The sequence below is a fragment of the Ornithorhynchus anatinus genome, chromosome 1 (assembly GCF_004115215.2).
Source record: "Ornithorhynchus anatinus isolate Pmale09 chromosome 1, mOrnAna1.pri.v4, whole genome shotgun sequence".
Taxonomy (NCBI): Eukaryota; Metazoa; Chordata; class Mammalia; order Monotremata; family Ornithorhynchidae; genus Ornithorhynchus; species Ornithorhynchus anatinus.
The window spans coordinates 173,536,046-173,559,661 of record NC_041728.1 but is presented as its reverse complement, the minus strand read 5'-3'; the positions used below and the strand labels follow the sequence as shown (position 1 = coordinate 173,559,661).

Below are 23,616 nucleotides of genomic sequence, written 5' to 3'. Positions count from 1 at the left end.
TGAAATTTTTATGTGTTTATTATGAGCTAAGGACTAAAGTATATATTTACAGGCAGGTCGGACACAGTCAACACCACACAGGACTCAGTCTAAGGAGAAAGAAAAACAGGTATTCAGTGTGTGTGTGTTGTGTGTGCACATACATATGTATGTGTTTATATTTATTTTTTTCTGATTCCACTGCTTGTACATTTTTTCATGCCCATCTTCACCAGATTGTAAATTCCTTGTGGGTGCGGATTTTGTCTCCTACATCTATGCTATTTTCCCAAATGTTTAGTATAACAAATTGCATTTATTAGGTGCTTAATTATTATTACTACTATATCTACTAGTATTATTACTACTCCCTGCTTCCCATTTGACACACTAAGATAACATACTGTTAAGTGGTTTCTGCCTTATGTGAAGCTAAAATATGTTAGCTCACCCCGAAAAAACCCTGATTTTCAAAAATCAGTGAGGATAAAATAAGAAAATATGTGGAAGCATGTTTTAAGGTCTCAGGAAGGAAGTCTATATAGAAATCCAAGGCAGCATTAGTCCTTAAGACATTTCCAATATACTATCAAACAATCAATGGTATTTACTGAGTGCTTACTGTTTGCAGAGAACTGTCTTGAAGAAACAAGGCTGACTCTTCTGGGGCGGGGAGATTCAGAATGTTATCTGTAGGGAAAGACCATGGAGGCATACAACTATAATTAAATAAATCTAGCAACTGCACCTGTGGCTGTGTGAAGGTTTAACAAAACTCTACATGAAGGGAAGGATAACTGCTGACTGGAAGCAAAGAATGAAATAAAGATTCCTCCTGCTTATTGTGTCCCTCCCTCCAATTCAGGAATGGATGAGGGAAGGTGAGCTGAGGTCCAGGTTTTTTTTTTTCTCCCTCTGGTATTTTGTTCAGTGCTCTCTATGAGTCAAACACTGTTCTAAGCACTGGGGTACATATAAGTTAATTCAGTTGGACACTAATTAGTCCCTATCCCACATGGGGCCCATAGTTTAAGTAGGAGGGAGAACAGGAGAACTGAGACACAGAGAAGTTAAGTGACTTGCCCAATGTCACACAGCAAGCTTTTGGAAGAGCCGGGATCAGAACCCAGGATCCTCTGACTTCCCAGGCCCTTTCCGCTAGGCCACTGCTTCCCTCGCATCTATACTGTCTTTGTAGTCTGGTGGAAAGAGCAGATACATAAAAAAGGTGTGCCTTGCTAAGGTTGAAAGGACTATGAAATGATTGATTGATTTATATTAAAGTCTGTCTCCCCCTCTAGATTGTAAGCTTGTGTGGACAGGGAATGTGTCTGTTTACTGTTATATTGTACTCTCCCAAGGGTTTAATAGTGCTCTGCACACATTAAGGGCTCAATAGATTCACTCATTCAGTTGTATTTATTGAGCGCTTACTGTGTGCAAAGCATTGTACTAAACACTTGGGAGAGTACAAGAATAAATATGATTAAATGATTGGTCCTTGGCACATCTTCTTTGATTGTATTCTACGGGTTGGCAGCATTGTTTTATGAGGAATTTAGGGGTCACTTCCTCTGACTGGGGTTACTACTGACAGTTTCTGATTGGCTTGGGTTGGGGGGCAGGTGGGGTGATGACAAAGGTTGCAGCCTTTGCCAGGAATTTCATCTTTCCTAATTAAAAATAGAGGCAAGATCAAGTTTGGGTTTTAAAATCTGCACAGCTTACTCCTGGTGGGGTGACAGCTGTGATAGTGGCAACCAGTGGCCAACCTCTGTGGGGAAAGGGAGCCAATTCAGTCAAATCGTATTTATTGAGCGCTTACTCTATGCAGAAAATTGTAATAATGATAATGATGGCATTTAAGCACTTACTATGTGCAAAGCACAGTTCTTAGAGCTGGGATAGATGCAAGGTAATCAGGGAGTCCCACACAGGGTTCACAGACCTCATCCCCATTTTACAGATGAGGAAACTGAGGCCCAGAGAAGTTGTGACTTACTCAAAGTCACACAGTTGACAAGTGGCAGAAGCGGGATTAATGGTGGTATTTGTTAAGTGCTTACTTACTGTGTGCAAAGTACTGTTCTAAGCACTGGGGGGATACAAGGTGATCAGATAGTCCCACATGTGGCTCACAGACTTAATTTCCATTTTACAGATGAGGTAACAGAGGCCCAGAGAAGTTAAGTGACTTGGCCAAAGTCACATAGCTGACAAGCGGCAGAGCTAGGATTAGAACCCATGACCTCTGACTCTCAAGCTTGGGCTCTTTCCACTGAACCACTCTGCTTCTAGAACCCACAACTTCTATCTCCCAAGCCCAGGCTCTTTCCACTAAGCCATGCTTTAGCGCTTGGGAGAGCATGATACAACAGAATTAGCAGACACGTTCCCTGCCCATTACAAGTTTACAGTCTAGACAGATTCCTTGACAGTTCTAATTCATATTCCCAGACAGGATCAGTGAATCTTTCAATTGCAGTGTGCAGATCACTGTACTAAGCACTTGGTAGAGTACAGTACAAGAAAGTTGGTAGACATGTTCCCTGCCCACAAAGACCTTAGAGTGTAGAGTGAGGAGACAGACATTTATATAAGTACAACCTGACAACCCCGTTGGGTTTTTTTGTTTTGTTTCATAATTTTAAATGTTCTAGAATCCCTGAAGGAAACAAGATGAGGTATTTGTTTGAAAAACACACCCAGCGAAAAACTTGGCTGTGTGGGCGGAGAACAGGTGGGGAACTGGGAGTTGCTAATTAGGGGGTAATGGGGAGTAATAGGGTCTTCACACTAAGGCAAAGGACCAAAATCTAAAATCCTCCACCCCGATCCAAATTCCTCAAGCCAGACCCACCCCACAGAGGCTGGAAAGGTCAGTCTTGATCTTGTATGATTGGATCAATGTGCAAATCTCAACTGGAACAGCCACAAGCAGCTTTTCCCTCCATGCATAACAGAATGATTCACAGTCCAGGCGAGGCCAAGGAAGTTCTGTTTCCACGCTCACTACAGCTCAGGCCTGGAAGTCAGAAGGACCTGGGTTCTAATCCCGGCTCCTCCATATGTCTGCTATGTGACCTAGGGCAAGTCCCTTAACTTCTCTGAGCCTCAGTTCCCTCATCTGAAAAATGGGGATTAAGAGTGTGAGCCCCATGTGGAGCAGGCACTGTTTCCAACTTGATTAACTTGCATCTACCCCAGTGCTTAGAACAGTGCTTGGCACTTAATAATAATAATATGGAAATTGTTAAGCACTTACTGTCTGCTGTGTGACCTTAGGCAAGTCACTTATCTGTGCCTCAGTACCCTCATCTGTAAAATGGGCCTGAAAACTGTGAGCCCCATTTGGGACATGGATTATATCAACTATCTTTCATCTTTCCCAGCACTTAGTACAGAGACTGACACATAGTAAACAAGTATAATAAATGTTAGTATTCTATTATGCCCAGTAAACCTGGTAGTAAATCCCAGTAAAATTAGGAATGTGTCCTTGGGGACTAATCTCCCCATCCCCCACATCAGCTCCTTGTATAATGCGAGGACTGGGGGACAGGGGAAATGAAACAGGGAGAACCCAGGTATACCCAGTTCTCCCAAAAGGGAGCCAAGAGATGGATCCTGGTGGATGAAGTCTCCATGGTAAGCAGGGCCTATACTGTAATATTCACCAGGTCCCACACCATTCATTCGATCGTATTTATTGAGCGCTGTGTGCAAAGCTCTCTATTATGCCCTTGGAAGAGTACAACAGACATATCCCTGCCCACAATAAGCTCACAGTCTAGACTTGAGAAGCTGCATGGCTCAGTAGATAGAGCACTGGCCTGGGAGTCAGAAGGTCATGGGTTCTAATTCTGGCTCTGCCACTTGTCTGCTGTGTGACCTTGGGCAAATCACTTCACTTCACTGAGCCTCAGTTCCCTCCTCTGGGAAATGGGAATTGAGACTGTGAGCCCCAGCTGGGACAGGGACTCTGCCCAACCCGACTTACTTGAATCCATCCACCCCAGTGCATAATACAGTGCCTCGCACATAGTAAGCCCTTAAATACCACAATTTTTTGACAGACATTAGTATAAATGAATAAACATAAACACTCATATGCGCATGCACATGTGCCACTCCACTACTTATATGATGTTTGACCTTGGGCAAGTCACTTCACTTGTCTGTGCCACAGTTCCTTCATCTGTAAAATGGGGATTAAGACTGTGAACCCACTATGGGACAGAGACTGTAACCAGTCCAATTACCTTATATCTACCCCAGGGCTTAGTTCACAGATACATCTCTCCCAGAACGCCCCACTCTCCATCTGCAATCCTTCTGGTAGTGGATCCATAGAGTTTACTTGGTAAAAATCAAGACGTAGTTTACCACTGCCTCATTCCTTGCAGTAAACTCAAGTTTCCACCCTCGAATCTCTCCCACGCCGCTGCTGCCCAGCATAGGTGAGTTTTGACTTGTAGCAGATTGTCTTCCTCCTCGCTAGCCACTGCCCAAGTTAGGAATGGAATGGAAATGCCTCTGCTTGACTTTCCCTCCCAGAGCTGAGACTGGTAGAGTATTGGAAACTCTCCCGGCGCAACCCTAAGAGGGGGCTCACAGTCTCTAAGGGAGGACAATAGGTATTTAATCCCCATTTTGCCGATAAGGAAACTGAGGCACAAAGATGATAAGCAACTTGCTGAAGGTCACTCAGCAGACAAGTGGCAGAGTCAGGATTAGAACCCAGGTCTTCTGGCCCTCAGCCCAGTGCTCTGTCCATTAAGTCTTACCACTTTTCTATCAGAATCCCAGCTGGGGACTGAATTTGCAAAACAGATATAGGTTAGAACCAAAGTAGAACTCCCTGATGGCATGCTGACAATCTTGTCCCAGGCTTCCAAAGTAGGTTAAGGAATATCCTTCTCCAGAAAAGATGCTCATTTATCTGGGATGACTTGGAGGTCATTTTTCCTAGAGACAGGGGGGATGGAAAAGATGACCTTAGGAAGACTGTTCTAACTAGGGGAATTTGTAAGTTTTGTTCAATCTCCCCCATTCAATTTTCAAAGGGGTCTCTTTTTTTTGTTCATTTTAATTAAGGACTTGGGTTTAAACCTGTCTCTATTTGTTATGTTCTCTGCTGATAGGACATTTTAGTTATAAGGTGGGAAGAAATGTAGACATTTAATAAAATAAAAATCCTTTGCTCCATTTTTCCTTCCATGGCTGAGTGCTTATTTTAGAAAGTTACTAAGCAATTTAACAAGAAAGAAAAAAGTGGTTAGGGAGAGGGAAAAGAGCTGGCACAGAGTTGAATATTAGTTGATAAATCCTGAAACACATCCTGGGATTAAAATCATCTGGAGTCTGCTAACATTGTTTTCATTGATCAATTTTTTTCATGACAAGGAATGAAGAGCATTTGGAGGCCTGGTGGGCTAAGCCGCATTAGATGTGACTCAATCATAGAATTTTAAAAAGGTAGGAAAAAAAAACATTCACCCTACAAGCTCATTAAACAACTCATGACATCTCTATCATAACAGACAATTTCTACCAGGACAGAACATTCTCTACAGTGTTTCCTAATATTCAGTGTGGTCTAAATTGAATGTCCGTAAAGTCACTGGCAAAGCCATCATCCCCTGAGCAGCACTCAGTGAACGCTCAACAAATACGACTGTGAGCCCATTGTTGGGCAGGGATTGTCTCTATCTGTTGCCAAATTGTATATTCCAAGCGCTTAGTACAGTGCTCGGCACATAGTAAGCGCTCAGTAAGTGATTGAATGAATAAAAGAGTCACCCCAGATTAGCTCCCCAAAGCCCAAGTCATATCAACTCTATAACCACCTCCAAAAACTAATTTACATCCACCCTCAACATCTGGGCATATAGTTCTGTTTTTTTAATGGTATTTGTTAAGTGCTTATTACATGTCAGACACTGTTCTAAGCGTTGAGATAGATACAGGTTAATCAGGTTGGACACAGTCCCTGTCCCACATGGGTCTCAGTGTGAGATAACTGAGGCACAGAGAAGTGAAGTCTCTTGCCCAAGATCACAGAGCAGACAAGTGGTGGAGCCAGAAATAGAACCCAGGTCCTTCTGACTCCCAGGGTCTATCCACTAGGTGATGCTGCTTCTCTATTTGACTATTCAATTGTAATGATCGTGGTATTTGTTAAATTCTTACTAGGGGCCAAGCACTGTACTGAGCACTGAGGTAGATACAAGTCAATTAGATAGGACACAGTTCCTATCCCACCCAGCGCTGACAGTCTAAATGGGAGGATGAGCAGTTACTGAATCTCCATTTTGCAGGTGAGGAAACTGAGCCGCAAAAAGTCAAACGGCAGGCAAGAGGCAGATCCCAAGAAAAGATCCCAAATCCTCTGACTCCCAGGCACATTCTCTTTCCACTAGGTCATGCTGGTTGTGCATTCAATTATTAATTTGATTCCACTATTTGCAAATATTTCTATGCCTCATTCAATGATTCAATTCATTTAATTGTATTTATCAAGTGCTTATTTTGTGCAGAGCACTGTACTAAGCACAATACAGCAATAAAGATTGACAATCCCTGCCCACAGTGAGCTCACAGTCGGGGGCGGGGGGAAGGGGGAGGGAGGCAGACATCAATACAAATAAACAGACATCGTTATAAATAAAATATCCTCTCCCCAGCACCCCTCAGGAAGAGTGAAAGCTACTGTTAGTCAAGGGACATGTCTTGCATGTCTGCTGCACTTTCCCAAGCTCTTAGTGTGTGCACGGTACACAGAGTGTATGCGTTCAAAAAAGTATTACTGTGACTAGACTGTGAGCCTCCAGAGGGACAGGAACTGAGCTTAATTCCCACCTGTGTATTTCTCCCAGTACTTAGTACAGTGGTCTGCACACTGTAAGCACTTAATACTACTTCTATGATAGGGTTGGGGTGAGCAAGAGAACACCCCCCCACTCAAATCGTATTGATGGAGCATCTATTCTATGAGGACTGCTGCTACTAGGTTCTGTCAGAGCATCAAAAAAAGAATAAAATATGGTCCTTGGCCTCAGCTGGCTAACCAAAACCATACTTTGCATTAATATATAATACAAGCCATGACCTTCCTGTTATTCTCTGTTTAACTATTTCTTTCTTACACACACACACACAATCACATATGGTGGCAATACGACCATTACACAAGAGAATACACAGACTAGGCTCACAGAACTTTAGAAAATGTGTTGTAAAGTGCGTTCCATCCTGTTAGGAGAAGTTAATATAACAAAAATAAAGACCAGGTGCTTTCTTCTCCACCTTTTCTGATACCATGATTAGAATAGAATGTGTTCCCACTATGGGTAGGGTGGCTGACAGATCCAGCCACATCCTTCGCAGGAACTGTTGAAGTGTGTTGTTCCCAAAAGCGAGGTAGGAGCGGCCTTGCTTTGTAAACTGGGATGGATGGAAAAAAGTGGAGAAGGAAGAAAAAAAGGAAATAGAGGTCGGGTTGCTCTCTTTGGGGGAACAAAAAGGGTTAACAATAAGGATGGGGAAACAGAGCCTGTAGAGAAGGGAAACTGACAGATTTGTGTTGATGAAATGATAAGGGAGTTGGGCTAGGATGTGGAGCTAGAGAGGCTTGTATGGAAGAGTAGGGAGACTTGCCTTCTCTATGACCTTAGGCCTGTGTCTCAGATCGTCTATAAAATGGGAGTATTTCTTCTCCCTCCTCAGACTGGTAGCCCCGTGTGGTCCAGGGACTATTTCTTATCTGATTATCTAGCTGTGGTTTAGTGGAGTGCTTGCCACATAGAAGCTACTTAATAAATACCAATCCATTTATTGAGCACTTACTATGTGCAGAGCACTGTAGTAAGCATTTGGGAGAGTACATTATAACAGAGTTGGTAGACATGTTTCATACCCACATTGAGCTTACACTTCTGAGGGGAGGCAGAAAATATAAACAAATTATGGATATGTACATAATTGCTGTGGGATTGAGGGAGGGGTGAAATAAAAAGGTGCAAATTCAAGCACAAATTCAAGAAAATATAGTGGGTATGGGAGAAGAGGAAATGAGGACTTAGTTGGGGAAGCCCTCTTGGAGATGGACTTTTAATTAGGCTTTGAATGTGGGGAGAGTTATTAGATAAATCAGGTCTAAAAATATGCATTGATCTCAGTTTTGTCAATTTATCAATGGCATTTATTGAGTGCTTACTGTAGGCAGGGAACTGCATTCAGTATTGGTAGACATGATTTTTTTTGTCTGCAAGAATAGCCTATTATTCTCTTTCCGGGTGAATAATAATTGTGGTACTTAAGCACTCCTTGGATGTACAGCCTAAACAGGAGGGAGAACAGTTATAGAATCACAAATCTATACCACTGATTGACACCACAACTTCCTTGGAAAAACATGAGAAGACACTGGGTCCTGCAAGGCAAGCGAGTCAAATTATATACAGTGCCACCAAAAACAGAAAATGTGGAATCCAGAAGCTGAACCTAAACTGTAGAAAGGAGCATATTAGAGAAAGTCACAACAAGGAGAGTTCCTGTGGAAGACAGGGTGAGAGAGTCAAAGGCTCATATTTATCGAGTGCTTGGGAGAGTACAATATAACGATATAATGGACACATTCTCTGCCCACAATGAGTTTAAAGTCTAGAGGGACAGACATTAATATCAAGAGATAAATTACAGCAGTCAAGTTGAACCGCACAGTGAGTCAGTGATCTCTGGTCGCATGGCAGGGAAGGTTGCTGCCAGAAAGCAGAGGTTCAAAAGAAATTATGGAAAAGACCAAGTGACACCTGTGCAGAAAACAGGAGTCTGGTGGGAGGCAGCCGGGGTTGGGTGTGTGGTGGGAGGAGGGTGCAAGGATCTGGAGGAGGGGAGAGACAGTTTGCATTATATTCCTGCAGAATGTCATAAGAAAACACAGCAGACCCTACTGACAAGGGAAGGACCAGGATGGGGAGTTGAACATTTTTGCCCTGTCTCAGGGAGACTAAAAGCCTAAGGTAAGCCCTATTTAGCCTTAATTCTTCAGTGAACAGACCTAAAGCCTCAGGCTTTATCATTCACTCCCTTAAGGAGTCAGAAAGATTAATTGTCTTTCCAAGAGTCACCCATCAAGCCAGGGTGTAATTGAACCAGGATCCAGGACTTCTGAATCTCAGATTGGCATTCACAATAATCATAAGGGTGGTATTTGTTAAGCAGTTTATATCTGTAGAGCACTATCTAAATAGAATAGATACAAGATAGTTGTCAGGCACAGACCCCTCTCCCCCATGGGGCTCACAGCCTAAGAGGGAGAGAGAGAGAAGAGATTTCTCTCTCCATTTTACAGATGATGAACCTGAGGCCCAGAGAAGTACAGTGATTTGGTCAGAGTCATGCACCTGACAAGGAGCAGAACTGAGCTTAGAACCCTGAGCTTCTCTGCATAGAGAAGCAACATGGCCTGGTGAATAGAGCATTGGCCTGGGAATCTGAAGGTCATGGTTTCTAATCCCATCTCCACCACTTGTCTGCTGAGTGACCTTGAGCAAGTTGCTTAACCGCTCTGTGCCTCAATTCCCTCATCTGTAACATGGGGATTAATAATGTTGGTATTTGTTAAGTACTTACTATGTGCAGAGCACTGTTCTAAGCACTGGGGTAGATATAGGGTAAGCAGGTTGTCCCACGTGAGGCTCACAGTCTTCATCCCCATTTTACAGATGAGGGAACTGAGGCACAGAGAAAAGTGACTTGCCCACAGTCACACAGCTGACAAGTGGCAAAGCTGGGATTCAAACCCATGACCCCTGACACCCAAGCCCATGCTCTTTCCACTGAGCCACACTGCTTCCCCTAAGACTGTGACTCCCATGTGAAACAAGGAGTGTGTCCAACCCACTTATATTGTATCTACCCCAGGGTTTAGAAGAGTTCCTGGCACATAGTAAGCCCTTAATAAATGTCATTATTATTAACCCAGGGGGACCTCAACAGGGGTGAGATTTGCAAAAGAAGCATTTGTTTGGATTTTGAATTTGTCTGGGTGTCCTAGCCATTCTACCAATCCTTAGTAGAAGAGGTTGAACTACGACCCAACATGGCACCTCCTCCCTCTGCCAATCATATGATACAATCTGATGCCAGGCTGGCACCACCCCCTACACTGCTCCGCTGGGCCAGGTAACGGCAGCCGCATCCCTGGTGTGTGGGGTCACTCCTGCCTCAGACCACAGCTGGCTCCAGGGAATTCGTTTTTTGGTGGTTTTTGTTTTTTAAATGGTGCATGTGGCTTACTTTGTTTCCTCTAACCTCCATGGTACCAGGACCAGAGGTTCTGGGGTCTGGAGAAGTGCAGATGTTTTCCTGCTTCCCCCTGCTCCGGGCTCACAAGGCGGGGAGACAGACCTCAGGCAGCACAATCCTTTCCAAAGGAGTTAGGAGACTCCCGGCTTCGGCGGTCCAGACTGGGATCCCCCCCTCCCCAACCCCCTCAACCTACTGCAGGGGTCAGCTCCAGGCTCATCCACATACGTTTCTGTTTTGGAGGAAACCGTGGGTACCTCCTCCTACTGGGAGGATCAGGTGACGGGTATTAAGCCATGAGCCGATCCATCAGGCGACATTAAAAAACACTGGTTTGTCATATCACCTTGAAAGATTTAGCTGAACAGTGTTTTGTACCACAAAAAGCACCTACCCATCATGGAACCAACCCAGGTCCTTTGACTCCCAGGGCCGGGGTCTTACCAATGGATCAACTGCAGAACTACAATGACAAATGAGAAAAAAAATGTTCCTCTGAAATACTTTATGGTCTACTACTTCCCATCATTTTAATGTCTGTTTTCCCCCTCTAGACTGCAAACTCCTTGTGGGCAGCAAGCATGTCTACTGAATTGTATTTTCCCAAGCGGTGAGTACAGGGCTTGTCACACAGTAAGGTGCTTGTTAGATACCATTAACTAATGGGCAAAGTGATGTCCTGCCTCTCCTGGATCCAACAGGAGGCTTTTTCCCTCATCCCTCAGCTCAACCCTCTCCAGCACACCCTGCTTGCTACTCCTGCCTCTCCTTTTCACCTTCTTCCTTGTGTCTCTCTACTCACCCCATATTCATTCTCTTCTGTTCTTCCCTTATTTATGTTTCTGGGGGTTAAGTACTTCATCTAGTACTTTGCACCCAGTGGCTGCCAAAAAAATACCATCCCTACTGACCAGAGAAGAGAGAGATTCAGCTACCCATGGAGCGAATCAGCTTCCACCTGATGTCTTCTGCTGTCTAGTTGTCTTTGACCCACAGAGACACTACGGACACATCTCTCCCAGAACGCCCCATCTCCATCTGCATTTGTTCTGGTAGTGTATCCATAGAATCCGGAAGTGGTTTACCATTGCCTCCTTCCACGCAGTAAACTTGAATCTTTGTCCTTGATTCTCTCCCATTCCTCTGTTGCCAGCCTATCCACCTGATGACAGCATCCTTTTCCCTCTTACAATTTTGTTGGTCCAGAAACAGAACAGATTGAAGTGGCAGGGTTTTCTCATTAGATGGTGCTCAACCCTCACAAATAGACAGCCCCAGGATAGAAGTTTCCTTTCCCACAGCTCTAGTCAGGGACGACCCTCTTTCATTTGCTCTCATGGAGCTGGATTTCCTCTCAGTGTTGTTTATTGAGCACTTATGTATAGAGCACTGTTCCAAGTGCTTGGGAGAGTTCAGTACAACAGAATCAGTAAGCACATTCCCTGCCCATAATGAGCTCACAGTCCAGATAGAGAGACTGACATTAATATAAGTAACATAATATATAATTTAAAGGTATGTAATAAATCACCAAAGACTGAACGTTGGCAGGCTGGGAAGATCCTGTAGAGGTGGAATTGGAGAAGAGGGAGCGATCTTACCTATCTCGCCGCCAATCTCTTGCCCCTGACCAGGAAAGCCCTCCCTCCTCAAAGCTGACAATTACTTTCCGTGCTTTCAAAGCCTTTTTGAAGGTACATATCCAAGAGATCTTCCCTGATTACCCCCCCCTTTCCTCTGCATCACCCTTACTTGCTCCCTTTGTTCTCCCCTCCCAGCCCCACAGCGCTTATACATATCTGTAATTTAATTTATATTAATAAATGTCTCCCCCCACCCAGACTGTAAGCTCTTTGTGGGCAGAGAATGGGTTTATTGTTGTAATGTACTCTCCCAAGGACTTAGTACAATGCTCTGCACACAGTAAGTACTCAAATACTATTGAATGAATGAATGTTGTGGTATTGTACTTCCCAAGCTCTTGGTACAGTGCTTTGCACATAGTAAGTACTCAATAAATATGATTGATTGAATGAACGAATGAAAGGTTCTGGTACCTAGAAGAGATAACATATCTTTCCCAGGGCAGGCAAGTCCCGTGTAAACCCCTCTCACCACAGAGGTCCCCAGAAACTACAGGGATGAATCACTCATCTGGATTGGAGCAAGAGGAATTTGAGTCACCTGAAGTCTCCCAAGGACTTAGCACAGTACTGTACTCTGCACTCAGTAAGCGCTCAATAAATACCACGGATTGATTGACTTAGGTCAGCCTTACTGAAGTCGAATCGTAACTTTCCAGATTCTGTTGTATCGCCCAGCCCAGGCTGGAAGTCTCACCAGAAAAGCAGTCATCTGGGACCTTCCATCTTTCTTTTCCTCTTCCTCTCACTACAAATCTCCCCTAAGAAACAAACACAAAATCTCCCTCTTAGAAGCCAGATACTTCTAAATTGACTCCATTAATAATAATCACTGTGATTAGTACTATTATTCCTTTTATTAAATACTACCTATCTTTCAGAGCTCTGTGCTAAGCACTGGTAGAGATATGGATAATCTGCCACTCAGTCATATTTACTGAGCGCCTATGTGCAGAGCACTCTACTAAGCTCTTGAGAGCATACACTATAGTATAGCAGACATATTTCCCACCCACCAGGAGTTTACGAGATGAGACATGGAGCTCCTATTCTAAGTTTTAGGGGAGGACAAGAATTCTAGCCACATTTTTCAGAAGAGGAAACAGGCCCAGAGCATTTAAGTGACTTGCCAAAGGTCACACAGCAGGCCAGTAGCAGAGCTGGAAATAAAGTCCAGGTCTCTTGACTCCTAGTGACCCATGCTCCTTTCACTAGGCCACAACTCTTGGCAGAAGCAAAGGCCCTGAGGCAGGTCTGAAAGCAGGAGGAAAGGGAAACTGTTTCTTCTGTTTTCTAAACTAGTTCCACCACCAGGCCCAGCTGGTCCGCAGACAGAGCAGGTCACATTTGCTTGTGAAAAGCACAGCTGAAGTTAACTAGTAGGGAGCCAGCTTTAGCAGATGGTGAAGGCGGCACCTCAGATAGGCTGTCATCCACTGAGTGATCATGGAGAATTGATGTGAAATGGGGGCAGATACAGTGGTTGCTTTGTCTTTTTTTTTTTTTTTTTTTGAGTCAAACCGCAATTCAAGGACTTGTCCTAGCCCCATTTGCCTTCCAAAAGAAGAAAAGGTTTGGCAAATCCCTCATTAGAATATCCACTGGAGTTTTGTTAAAAAGAGGAGGCTCTACCCATTCAGGAAGAAAAATGAAAAGGAATTGGGCTTATTTATCTTGAAGAAGAAAGGGCTAAAGGATAACAATGTCTCTCTAACCATTCCACTCAACCTTCCCCCTCCCCGGTACTAAATTATGATCTCAAAATCAGAGATTTCCATTTTCCATCATGTATGTCCTTGTGGCTCTTTTCTAGAGAGAGTTGTTGTTGAGAACAGAGATGTTGGAACATTATGTTTTGCTTGTGTCTACCTTCTCTTTCACAACTGGGCCTGAGAGCCATAGTTGGGTGTGTGGTGGGGCGGGGGGAGAAATGTGGAAGAAGAAACTCAGAACACTGGAATGACCATTCTACAAGTGCTACAGCCTGAACACCACAAACCGATAATGTTCCAGCTCAGACATCAACCATTCAATCAATGGTATTCACTGAGCACTGTGTATACTGGGAGCTTGCGAGAGAACAACTCAATTGAGTTGACAAACATTCCCTGCCCTCAAAGAGTTCACAGTCTAGAGAAGCAGCATAGCAAATAGAGCATGGGCCTGGGAATCAGAAGGTCATGGGTTCTAAGCCAGCTTCTCCATGTGTCTGCTGTGAGACCTCAGACAAATCACTCCACTTCTCTGTGCCTCAGTTCCCTCATCTATAGAATGGGGATTGAGACTGTGAGCCTCATGTGGGACTGGGTCCAACCTGATTTACTTGTATCTACCCCCGCATTTAATACAGTGCTTGGCACATAGTAAGCTCTTAATTACCAATATTATTAATGAGGGGAATGTGCAAGCATTTAAAATAAGTAAGGAATAAGGGAAGGCAAAGGAGGTCAGGTAAAGCAGGATGACCAGTTCATACCAGTTCAGTCCCAATCCTTGGAATCTACTTTGTAACCTACAGATTGTAAACTCTTTGTGGACAAGGATCACGTCTACCAACTCTATTGTCATGTATTGTCCCATGTGCTTAGTACAGGGTTTTCTGCACACAGTAAGCTCTCAGTATATACTCTGGAAGGGTTCATTTAATTTCTGGTATCATCTAGCCAAGAAATACGCTGAAGATTAATGTTAGGAAGATTTGCTATGATGAGCCTGGAAAAAGTCATGAAGTGTGTTGATGTAACAATTGCCACAAAAATACAAATTGTCAACTCTATGGTGTTTCCAATGACAGTGAATGGATCCAAAAGCTGGACACTGAAGAAACAGGATAGAAAGAACATCGATTCTTTTGAAATCCGGTGTTAGAGAAGGTTTTTGTGAATACTATGAACTGCCCAAAAAACAAACAAATGGATTTGGGAGCAAATTAAACCAAAGTGGTCTTTGGAAGGTCAAATGACTTGACTTAGATTAACATATTTTGGATACATAAATCAGGAGGACTAATTCTCTGGAGAAGACACCAAAGCTAGGAAGAGTCCAGGGAAAACGTGGAAGAAGCAGACCGGCAGCTAGTTGGATAGAGACCATAACAATAAACGGAAGAACCATTAGAAAGGTTGCGGATTAAGGCAGAGGACAGGACGTTCTGGAGAGAGTATATCCATGGAGTCGCTATGAATCAGAAATGACTCGGTGGCACTTAATGATAATAATCACCTACAGGTAATCAGACTGTCCCAGCTAACCTGGCATGTTCGGTCAACCCACTTTTGAATGGATTAGACTTGTGTCACTTACTCATGCGTCCTTTGTGTTTTATTTGTGCTTAACTCCTGTAGTTGGCCAGAAGCTCAGTAAGAACTCATTCTCACCTTATATGGTGATGATGATGATGGTATTTGTTAAGCACTTAACTATGTGCCAGGCACCTTACTAAGCACTGGGGTCGATACAAGCACAACAGGTTGGACACAGTCCCTGTCCCATTTGGGGCTCACAGTCTCAATCCCCATTTTACAGATAAGGTAACTGAGGCCAAAAAAAGTGAAGTGACTTGCCCAAGGTCACACAGCAGACAAGTGGCCAAACTGGGATTAGAATCCATGACCTGACTCCCAGGTCAGGGCTCTAACCACTACGCAATGCTGCTTCTTATATCTCCCCAGAGATTAGTGACCTAACCCCGACCTACAAGAAGATGGTGCAACCCTCCTAGTGAAGTCAGCTCCCATCACCAGGCCACTAACTGCTGGGTAAGGGGCTCACTGGAACCTCATTCTGTGTATCACTATGTTTTGAGGGAGTGGATCAGTAGTATTTATTGAGCTTTTACTGAATGTATTCAATTGTACATGGCAGCTCCCTTCACAGTCAAAACCCTCTTCAAAGTCCCCCCTCTTCCAATAAAGCCTTCCCCTATTAGCTCCCAACCCCCCACTATCCAAACCATGGGTTATGAGGAGCAGTGTGGCTAGTGGAAAGACCTTGAGCCTGGGAATCAGAGAATCTGAATTCTCATCCAGGCTCCTCCACTTGCCTGCTGTGTGACCTCGGGCAAGTCACTTAACTTATCTGGATCTTAGTTACCTCATTTGTTAAAAGGAGATTGAAAACCCATCCCGCATACTTCGCTCCTCTAATGCCAACCTTCTCAGTGTATCTCGAACTCATCTATCTCACCAAATGACCTCTCACCCACATCCTGCCTCTGGCCTGGAATGCCCTCCCTCTTCATATTCAACAGATTACTCTCCCCAACTTCAAAGCCTTATTGAAGACACATCTCCTCCAAGAGGTCTTCCCTAAGCCCTCATCTCTTTTCCCACTCTCTTCGGAGTCACTTGCTCCCTTTATTCACCACCTACTTCCCAGATCCACAGTACTTATGTATAAATCCATAATTTATTTATATTAAGGTCTGTCTCCTCTTCTAGCCTGCAAGCTCACTGTGGGCAGGGAATGTGCCTGTTATACTTTCCAAGCGCTAAGTACAGTGCCCTGCACATAGTGTTCCATAAATACAATTTATTGATTATGATCTACTTTATACCCATCCTCAGGACTCTTGTGTATAAACTCAATTATATACTATGATGACACTACTTATAAATATTTTGGTTGGTCTCCCTATGGTGTAAGCTTCTTGGGGACAGAAGCCATGTCATTTCCTAATTTTGAACTTCAAAGCAATCAGTTCCATGCACTGTACCAAACAGGGGTTTCAATTTAATACAATGCTTGGCCCTGTATTGTTTAAGTGCTGGGATTGATGCAAGGTAATCCTGTTGGACACAGTCTCTGTCCCACCAATAAATACTCCTCTTCCTAACGAGGACATGGGTTGAGTTTGCTCTCTGCTTTTTATGGGAAAATGGGATCAAGCAATCAAATTTGGTGTTATTTCATTTTCCAACCTTTCCCATTCCCCTCCCAAGCATAGGGCTTAAAGGAAAAGATGCCTATGCATGTGCTCTAGGACAGGGCCTGATCACATGGTGAGTGGTTTCTTTACCTCTTAATGAATCCTAGAGTTTATGCAGCTGGAAATCTCCATCCATTTTCTTTTATTAGCATCTTTTCTTGCCATCGTTCTAGTTGTAATTGAGATTAAACATTATACCTGGTCTTGGTTCTGCCTGGGGAACAATTTTCAGGCGTGCATAATGGGCCTTTTGGAGCATATTCACTGAATCCTGGTCAGAATCTGAGACCCATTAAGGACTGAGTCAATGCCTGATGTGATTGCCTGATTCCATCCCATCATTTAACACAGTATTTTGGCATTTAGGAGGTTCTTATCTGCCCTTTCCTTTCCATCCAAATTGCTACCCTGCTGATCTAAGTACGAATCACATCACACCTTGAGACTACATCAGCCTCCTCACTGAACTCCCTACTTCCTGCCTCTCCCCTCTCCAGTCCATATTTCACTCTGCTGCCTGGATCATTTTTCTAAACAACCCTTCAGTACCTCTCCATCTCTTAAAAACCTCCAGTGATTGCCCATCTCCTCAAATAGAAACTCTTTTCCAACAGCTTTAAAGCACTCAATCTGTTCTTCCCTTCCGACCTAACCTTACTGTTCTATGACAACCGAACCCACACGTCACTCCTCTAATGCCTATTTTCTTTCTGTATTTAAATCGTGTCTATCCTACTGCCAACCTCTTACCCACATCCTCTCTCTGGCCTGGAACACCCTCCGGCTTCATGTCTGACAGATCACACCACTCTACCCACCTTTAAAGCCTTATTAAGATCACATCTCCTCTAAGAGGCTTCTCCATTAAGCCCTCGGTTCCCCCACCCATCCTCCCCCTCAAGCCACTGACCTACTATAGTAGCAGACCCCCTCCAATTTTCTAAAGCCATCATGCCCCATTTGGTCTCCATATACAAACTATTTTCTCTTAACACACAAATCAATGCCATCAACACTGCCCTCTCTAGTAAACAACTCTCTTGTCCATCCACTGATCTCGTGCCACTAACTTGCAATCCAAGATCACCTCCACAGTCCACTACCACTGCTCATGAGCTCAAACAGTGGAGTTCTTCTGGTGAAACGCACAGCTGAGCTCATCCATCTTTATCTGCTTTAATTCTGCCTTCCACTCCCCTTAACAAAAATACTTCTCCATCTTTGACTCCCATACCCATTTTCTTTGCCAACTATTCCAAATGTCTAATTCACTCAAAACTTCCTTTCCCCTTCCCCCACCTCCATTTTTCCCCTCAATGACCTGGCTGCATACCGTACTGATAAAATTGAAACCATCTGGTACGATTTCCCTAAAGTTTTCCCTGCTCCTCTTCAGGCCCTCCCATCTCTGGCACCCCCTTCAACTCTCCCAGTTTTCCCAGGAGTATCTCAAGAGGAGATTGCTCTCCTTTCAAAACCGACCCCCTTCACCTGTGCCTTCCACCTCTTCCCTTCAGATTTTATCAATGGGCTTGCCACCTTCTTCCCTTTCTGACTGCCATCTTCAACTGTTCACTTTCCATTGGTTTCTTTCCCTCTGCTTTCAAACATGTTCATATCTCCCCTATCCCCCCCACTCCAAAACCTTCCCTTTACTCCATTGGTCCCTCCAGTTTTCACTCCATCTCCCTCCTACCAAAATCTTTAAGCGAGCTGTCGACACCTGCTGGCTCCAGTTCCTCTTCTCCAATTTTCTCCTTGACCCCCCACCCCCCCTTCTAATCCATCTATCCATACCCTTCACTCCATGGAAACTGTCCTAAGGTCAACAGTGAACTTCTTCTTGACAAATCCAATGGCCTCTCCTCCATCCTAATCCTCCTCGATCTCAGCTGCCTTAGACATTGTGTATAAACACCTTTCTCCTTGAAACATTATCTAACCTTGGCTTCACTGACACTGTCCTCTCCTGATTCTCCCCTATCTCTCTGGCCTCTCATTCTCACTTTCTTTTACAGGCTCTCCTCTGCTTCCCTCCCCTTAGCTCCAAGAGTCCTTCAAGGCTCAGTTCTGGGTCCCGTTCTATTTTCCATTTACACCCACTCCTTTGGAGGACTCAATCACACCCATAGTTTAGATTACTATCTTTAGGTGAATGATTCTTAAAATTTCTCTCCAATTCCTATCTCTCTCCTCCTCTGCAGTCTAGCATTTCCTCCTGCTTTCTATACATCTCAACTTGGATGTCCCACTGACAACTCAAATTAAACATATCCAAAACATAACTTCATCTTCCCACCCAAACCCTGTCCTCCCTGCATCTTTCCTATCATTGTAGATGAGATCACTATCCTCCCAATTGCACAAGCCTGTAAACTTGGCATTATCCTCAATTCATTTCTCTCATTCAACCTACATATTCAATCTGTTCTGTCCTTCCTAACCACTCAAATCTGCTTTTTCCTCTCCATCCAAACTGCTACCATGCTGATCCAAGCACTTATCATACCCTGCTTTGATTATTTAATCCATCTCCTTGCTGACCTCCCTGTTTCCTGTTTCTCCCCACTCCAGCTCATACTTCACTATGCTGCCCAGATCATTTTGCTAAATAACTGTTCAGTCCACAGCTCCCCAGGCTTCAAGAGCTTCCAGTGGTTGTCCATCGACCACTTCAAACAGAAGCTCTTCACCATTTTAAAGGCCTTTATCAACTCATCCCCTACCACCAAAGTGTCACAACATTAAACCAAGGACATCCTTATTATCCTCCTTGCTGAACTCCCTGCCGTCTGTGTCTCCCCATTCCAATCCATATTTCACTCTGCTGCCCAAATTATTTTTCTATAGAGAGACGTCCAAGTCACATTTCTCCTCATCTCTAGAAACTCCAGTGGTTTCCAATCCACCTCTGCAAACAGAAACTCCTTATTAAATCAGCTTTAAAAGCACTCAATCACCTTGCTGCTTTCCTACTATAACCCAGCCTGCCACACTTCACTCCTTCCACACTTTACTCCTCTAATGCCAACCTACCCTCAATACCTCGATCTCATCCATCTTGCCACCGACCTTTTGCCTAGGTCGCACCTCTGGACTAGAACCTCTCTTCACATCTGACACTCTTCTCACCTTCAAAACCTTATGGAAAGCACATCTCCTCCAAGAGGTCTTCCCTCATCTCGTCTTCTAGTCTCTTCTGCATAGTCCTTGTACTTGGATTTTCTCCCTCAGCCCTACAGCTCTTATGTACATATCCACAATTTATTTGCTTATATTGGTTAGTTTCCCCCTCTAGGCTCTAAGCTCATTATGGGCAGGAAATATCTAGCAGTTCTCATACTGTGCTCTTCCAAGCGTTTAGTACAGTACCCTGAACACAGTAATTGCTCAATATAATTGATTGGTCAATCACCATACCTCACTGGTTTCCTACTACATCCCAGCCTACACATTTGGTTCCTCTAGGTTTCTACAACTGCTACAACCAAGTTGCTGTGTGTCCTTGGCTCAGCTCACTTAACCTCAACCTCATTTTCTTCATGGCAAGATTGTGTCCTGACACCCTCTCTCCATGGAATATTCTGAGGCCAAATAAAGTCATTAATATAGTGTCCTCTGAAAATTATAAAGGTATTATTTAAAATCACTATTATTTTCATTTCAATCCATCAATGGTATTTACTGAGTACTTACTGTTTGTGGAACACTGTCCTAAGCACTTGGGAGAGTATAAGACAATGGACCAGATAGGCAGGATCCCTGACCAGAGGCATTGTTCAATTTTATTTGAACTTTATACATCACTATGGGCTTAACCAAATCTGCTACACTTCCCTGTTAATCAATAAATTGGTGACCTCCTAGTACAAGCCAGCCTGCTCCTATAATGCCAACCTTACTCTGCACACAGTAAGCGTTCAAATAATTCGACTGAATGAATACCTCAATCTCTCACCACCCACCCTTGATAACAATAATTAGTAATAATTATGTATTCATTAAGTGCTTATTCTGTGTCAAGCACTGTTCTAAGAGCTGGGCTAAATGAAAATTAGGTTGGAAACAGTTCCTGTCCCACATAGGGCTCGTAGTCCAAGTAGGAGGGAGAACAGGTTTTAGATCTACATTTTGCTGTTAAGGAAACTGAGGCATAGAGAAGTGAAGTGACTTGCCCAAGGTCACAGAACAGGCAAGTAGTAGAGCCAGGTTTATAAACCAGGCCCTCTGACTACAAGGTCCAAGTTCTTTCTGGTACACCACCCTGCTCCTCCTTGTCCACATCCTCCCTCTGGCCTGAAGCTCCCTTTATTTCATGTATGACAGAACATCGCTTTCCCCACCTTCAAATGATTATTAAAGTCACATCCCTCTCAAGATGCTTTCCCCCCACTTCTTCATCCTCCCTCTCACTTCTGCTTCATTCATTCAGTAGTATTTGAGCACTTACTATGTGCAGAGCACTGTACTAAGCACTTGGAATGTACAAATCGGTAACAGAGACAGTCCCTGCCCTATGACGGGCTTACAGTCTAATCGGGGGAGACAGAAAAGAACAATGACAATAAATCTATAAATAAATGCTTCATCTATGTAGAGAAACAGCGGGGCTCAATGGAAAGAGCACAGGCTTGAGAGTCAGAGGTCATGGGTTTTAATCCCAGCTCCGCCACTTATCAGCTGGGTGAATATGGGCAAGTCATTTCACTTCTCTGTGCCTACCACCTCATCTGTAAAATGGGGATTAAGACTGTGAGCTCCACGTGGGACATCCTGATTACTTTATATTCCCCCTCCCTGCCCGCACTTATAATAGCACTTGGCACATAGTAAGTGCTTAACAAATGCCATAATTATTATGTACTTGGATCTGTATCCTTTACACAGTTGATATCCACCCCTACCCTCAACCCCAAAGCACTTAGGTAGATATCTGTAATTTATTTTAATGGCTGTCATCCCCATTAGGCTGAAAATTCCTTGTGGGCAGGGAACATGTCCACCAACTCTGTTGTATTTTACTGTCCCACTATTTAATACAGTGCTCTGCATTTGGTAAACACTCAAATACCATTGATTTATATTTACTGAGTGCTTACTGTATACAGAACACTGTACCAGGCACTTGGGAGAATACACTACAGTACATAGGTACATACGACCCTGCCCACAATCAAAGTACATCTTCTCTATGCCTCAGTTATCTGTAAAATGGGAATTAAGGTGGTGAGCGCCAGGTGGGACAAGGACTGTGTTCAACCTGATTTATTTTGTATATCCTAATGCTTAATACAGTGACTGGCACATAGAAAGCACTAAATACCTTTTTTTTTTAAAAAAAAAAAAAGGTGTTTTTTTTTAAAAAAATACCTGGCTATGTGATAAGCGATCTTGAAGTACTATTTTCTGACAAAGTCAGGGCATAATGAACTGTGAATTCCTTCCTCACCAGGTGTTGAGATGATAGCTACAGCTAACTTCACTTTTCTGAATTTCAAGATCCACACCCATTTCAATTCTTATTAAGTCCAGCTTAGTTCCCTAAAGTTTTTCTGCTTAGGGGAAGAATAATATCACTAAGCTCCACTTCTTCCAAAAAGTTTTCCAGAGACAGAAAATCTGGTCTACTAATCAAAATCTGTTACTCTGTGATCTTGGCTCTTTCCAGATATAAATTACAACATTCTGCTTTACAACTATATATCTTCTTGGGTTCATCTAATGGAATTTGAAAAGCCTTCTTGGTGCCAGAGAGTATGGAATATTGAGTATTCTCCTGAAAGGTGAAGATTTGTGAACCAAACAACAGTTTACAAAGATTATCTGTGAAATGGAGTGCAGTAAAGACCAAAGAGAGGAGATGCTGGAGATAGGGACACCAATGAGGAGGCTGTCATAGAGATTGTAATGGGATGTTCATCCATTTAATAACTTGCAATTTAAGATAAACTGTGAAAGTTTAACCTTAGCAACATTTATGCAATCCAAAGCAGTTAAAATAACCTCTAATATGGTAAATTATCTTAGAAAGACACTGGTAAACAGTGTAGCCTCCTAGAAAGAACACAGGCCTGGGAGTCAGAGCCCCTGAGTTCTAATCCCAGGTCTGTTACTTTGCTGTGTAACTTTGGGAAATTCACTCCACTTCTCTGTGCTTCAGTTACCTCATCTGGAAATTGAGAATTAAATCTATTCCTTCCTAGACTGTGAGCTACATGTGGGACAGAAACTTGTCACAAGACCCAGGTTTAAATTAACCAGGACCTTCCTTGACTTGGGGAGCCTTAGTGACACAGCAGAGTTCACACCACACTTCTGATCACCAAGGTTACTGGGGAAAGTTTTTTAACTTAGTTTTACCAACATGTAAGGGAGTGACAACACATACATACACTCACTCCACCACCAAAGGGTTCAATACCAGTCTGTGATCAAAGGAGCCCATTCTGCCGATGCTTCTTCTTCCTGCTTCCAAATATTGCTGCCCTCTGCTGCTGTCAAATGTTGCTATCACAATGCTCCCTTCTTGCTTCTCTGCATGCCTTTATTTCTTTGCTACCTTCTCCTTATGTACCCCCAGATACTCCCTTGTGATACAGAGCAACTGCCTTTTATGCGCCTTGAGCATCACAGCTGTGGCTCTATGTAGCAGCCATTGATTGGTCCAGGCCCGTTACTGGGTAGAACAGGAAAAGAAAGTCCCACCTCCTTCCATGCTCCGTGCCCACAATCACCTGTCTCAAATAGAACCCATCA

General features: G+C 43.6%; 1 long non-coding RNA gene across 1 annotated transcript; it reads right to left on the bottom strand.

Moving 5' to 3' along the window:
- On the bottom strand, positions 1-23,444 carry LOC114807372. The gene is made up of 3 exons (XR_003755460.2): positions 23,282-23,444; positions 602-669; positions 1-89 (listed from the first exon to the last, which is right to left on the bottom strand). It is a non-coding gene; the product is annotated as an uncharacterized LOC114807372 (long non-coding RNA).
- Positions 23,445-23,616: the final 172 nt, after the last annotated feature.